The sequence below is a fragment of the Oncorhynchus kisutch genome, unplaced genomic scaffold (genome assembly GCF_002021735.2).
Source record: "Oncorhynchus kisutch isolate 150728-3 unplaced genomic scaffold, Okis_V2 scaffold792, whole genome shotgun sequence".
Lineage (NCBI taxonomy): Eukaryota > Metazoa > Chordata > Actinopteri > Salmoniformes > Salmonidae > Oncorhynchus > Oncorhynchus kisutch.
The window spans coordinates 110009-114568 of NW_022262737.1; positions in this window are offsets into that span (position 1 = coordinate 110009).

The following is a 4560-nucleotide window of genomic DNA, read 5'->3' on the forward strand; positions in this document are numbered from 1 at the left end:
AGCCAATTCATGCCATCTGAAATATTTACATCTGATGTGTGACAAGGCTTGAGTGATATCCACCCTCATGTTATGTACTACATACAGTCCATACAATAGAAGTGACTGTTATACAATCAGTCAAGTAATCCGTGGTGGAAAAAGTACTCAGTTGTCATACTTAAGTGAAAGTAAAGATTTACTTTGTCATTTTCTATCAAGTTAAAGTGAAAGTCACCCAGGTAAAATAATACTTGAGTAAAAGTATTTGGTTTTAAAATGTACTTAAGTATCAAAACTAAAAGTATAAATCATTTCAAATTCTGTATATTAAGAAAACCAGAAGGGACCATTTTTTATTTATTGTCAGATAGCCAGGGGCACACTCCAACACTCAGACATCATTTACAAACGAAGCATTTGTGTTTAGTGAGCCCACCAGATCAGAGGCAGTAGGGATGACCAGGTATGTTCTCTGTTTAGTGAGTCCTCCAGATCAGAGGCTAGTAGAGATGACCAGGGATGTTCTCTGTTTAGTGAGTCCTCCAGATCAGAGACAGTAGGGATGACCAGGGATGTTCTCTGTTTAGTCAGTCCGCCAGATCAGAGACAGTAGGGATGACCAGGGATGTTCTCTGTTTAGTGAGTCCTCCAGATCAGAGGCAGTAGGGATGACCAGGGATGTTCTCTGTTTAGTGAGTCCTCCAGATCAGAGGCAGTAGGGATGACCAGGGATGTTCTCTGTTTAGTGAGTCCTCCAGATCAGAGACAGTAGGGATGACCAGGGATGTTCTCTGTTTAGTGAGTCCTCCAGATCAGAGGCAGTAGGGATGATCAGGGATGTTCTCTGTTTAGTGAGTCCTCCAGATCAGAGGCAGTAGGGATGACCAGGGATGTTCTCTGTTTAGGGAGTCCTCCAGATCAGAGACAGTAGGGATGACCAGGGATGTTCTCTGTTTAGTCAGTCCGCCAGATCAGAGACAGTAGGGATGACCAGGGATGTTCTCTGTTTAGTGAGTCCTCCAGATCAGAGGCTAGCAGGGATGATCAGGGATGTTCTCTGTTTAGTGAGTCCTCCAGATCAGAGACAGGAGGGATGACCAGGGATGTTCTCTGTTTAGTGAGTCCTCCAGATCAGAGGCTAGTAGGGATGACCAGGGATGTTCTCTGTTTAGTGAGTCCTCCAGATCAGAGGCAGTAGGGATGACCAGGGATGTTCTCTGTTTAGTGAGTCCTCCAGATCAGAGACAGTAGGGATGACCAGGGATGTTCTCTGTTTAGTGAGTCCTCCAGATCAGAGGCTAGTAGGGATGACCAGGGATGTTCTCTGTTTAGTGAGTCCTCCAGATCAGAGGCAGTAGGGATGACCAGGGATGTTCTCTGTTTAGTGAGTCCTCCAGATCAGAGGCAGTAGGGATGACCAGGGATGTTCTCTGTTTAGTGAGTCCTCCAGATCAGAGGCAGTAGGGATGACCAGGGATGTTCTCTGTTTAGTGAGTCCTCCAGATCAGAGACAGTAGGGATGACCAGGGATGTTCTCTGTTTAGTGAGTCCTCCAGATCAGAGACAGTAGGGATGATCAGGGATGTTCTCTGTTTAGTGAGTCCTCCAGATCAGAGACAGTAGGGATGATCAGGGATGTTCTCTGTTTAGGGAGTCCTCCAGATCAGAGACAGTAGGGATGACCAGGGATGTTCTCTGTTTAGTGAGTCCTCCAGATCAGAGACATGAGGGATGACCAGGGATGTTCTCTGTTTAGTGAGTCCTCCAGATCAGAGACAGTAGGGATGACCAGGGATGTTCTCTGTTTAGTGAGTCCTCCAGATCAGAGGCTAGTAGGGATGATCAGGGATGTTCTCTGTTTAGTGAGTCCTCCAGATCAGAGACAGTAGGGATGACCAGGGATGTTCTCTGTTTAGTGAGTCCTCCAGATCAGAGACAGTAGGGATGACCAGGGATGTTCTCTGTTTAGTGAGTCCTCCAGATCAGAGGCAGTAGGGATGACCAGGGATGTTCTCTGTTTAGTGAGTCCTCCAGATCAGAGGCAGTAGGGATGACCAGGGATGTTCTCTGTTTAGTGAGTCCTCCAGATCAGAGACAGTAGGGATGACCAGGGATGTTCTCTGTTTAGTGAGTCCTCCAGATCAGAGACAGTAGGGATGATCAGGGATGTTCTCTGTTTAGTGAGTCCTCCAGATCAGAGACAGTAGGGATGATCAGGGATGTTCTCTGTTTAGGGAGTCCTCCAGATCAGAGACAGTAGGGATGACCAGGGATGTTCTCTGTTTAGTGAGTCCTCCAGATCAGAGACATGAGGGATGACCAGGGATGTTCTCTGTTTAGTGAGTCCTCCAGATCAGAGACAGTAGGGATGACCAGGGATGTTCTCTGTTTAGTGAGTCCTCCAGATCAGAGGCTAGTAGGGATGATCAGGGATGTTCTCTGTTTAGTGAGTCCTCCAGATCAGAGACAGTAGGGATGACCAGGGATGTTCTCTGTTTAGTGAGTCCTCCAGATCAGAGACAGTAGGGATGACCAGGGATGTTCTCTGTTTAGTGAGTCCTCCAGACCAGAGGCTAGTAGGGATGACCAGGGATGTTCTTTTGATAAGTGTGTGATTTTTGACCATTTTGCATTCAAAATGTATAACAAGTACTTTTGGGTGTCAGGGAAAATGTATGGAGTAAAAAGTACATTATTTTCCTTCAGGAATGTAGTGAAGTAAAAGTAGACAAAAATATAAAAATAGTAAAGTACAGATACCCCCAAAAAACTACTTAAGGAAAAATACATTAAAGTACTACTTATGTACTTCACACCACTGCAAGTAATACAGGTCAAGACAGATGATGCATGTATCAACAGTCCAGACCCAAAAAATAATCTTGGTTAGAGCGCCAGCACACCAAACTATTAAGTTTGACCTACTTGTGATGCTGTAGGTCTATGAGTCTATGAATGGTGCATTCGGAAAGTATTCAGACCCCTTGACTTTTTCCACATTTTGTTACATTACAGCCTTATTCTAAAATGAGTTTGTTCTTTTTGATCCAATCTACACACAATACCCCAAAATGACAAAGTAAAAACAGGATTTATAAATGTGTTAATTTATTATAAATAAAATATATTTTAAACTTTACATAAGTATTCAGACTATTTGCTATAGCATTGTTAAATTGAGCTCAGGTGCATCCTGTTTCGTTTGATAAACGTTGATGTTTTTACAACTTGGAGTTCACCTGTGGTAAATTAAATTGATTGGACATGATTTGGAAAGGCACACACCTGTCTATATAAAAAGGTCCCACAGTTGGCAGTGCATGTCAGAGCAAAAACCAAGCCATGAGGTGGAAGGAATTGCCCGTAGAGCTCAGAGACAGGATTGTGTTGAGGCACAGATCTGGGGAAGGGTAGCAAAAAATTTATTCAGCTTTGAATGTCCCCAAGAACACAGTGGCCTCCATCATTCTTAAATGGAAGAAGTTTGGAACTACCAAGACACTTCCTAAAGCTGAGCAATCAGGGGAGAAGGGCCTTGGTCGGGGAGGTGACCAAGAATCTGATGGTTACTCTGACAGAGCTCCTCTGTGGAAATGGGATAACCTTCCAGAAGGACAACCATCTCTGTGGCCAGACGGAAGCCACTCCTCAGTAAAAGGCACATTACAGCCTGTTTGGCGTTTGCCAAAAGGCACCGAAAGGATTCAGACCTTGAGAAACAAGATTCTCTGCTCTGATAAAACCAAGATTGAACTATTTGGCCTGAATGCCAAGCATCACATCTGGATGAAACCTGGCACCATCCCTACGATGAAGAATGGTGGTGGTAGCATCATGCTGTGGAGATGCTTTTCAGCAGCAGGGACTGGGAGACTAGTCAGGATCGAGGGAAAGATGAACAGAGCAAAGTACAGAGAGATCCTTGATGAAGTCCTGAAGTCGGGACCTCAGACTGGGTCGAAGGTTCACCTTCCAACAGGACAGCAATCCTAAGCACACAGCCAAGACAATGCAGGAGTGGCTTCGGGGCAAGTCTCCGAATGTCCTTGAGTGACCTGGCCAGAGTCCGGACTTGAACCCGATCAAACATCTCTGGAGAGACCTAAAAATAGCTGTGCAGCGATGCTCCCCATCCAACCTGACAGAGCTAGAAAGGATCAGCAGAGAAGAATGGGAGAAACTCTCCAAATACAGGTGTGACAAGCTTGTAGCGTCATACCCAAGAAGACTGGAGGCTGTAATCGCTGCCAAAGGTGCTTCAACAAAGTACTAAGAAAAGGGTCTTAATACTTATTGTAAATGTGATTTCAGTTTATTTTTAATACATTTCTGAAAATGTCTAAAAACTAGTTTATCCTTTGTCATTATGGGGTATTGTGTATAGATTGAGGGGAGGAAAAACAATTGACTACATTTTATAAGGCTGTAATGTAACAAAATGTGGAAAAAGTCAAGGGGTCTGAATGCACTGTGTGTTTATGGGTCTATGATTTTTGATGCAGGTGGAATGTGAACAGGAGCCAAGTGTTCAAGCATTAATTATATTTGGTCTAAAGAAACAAAATCGTATAACAAAAA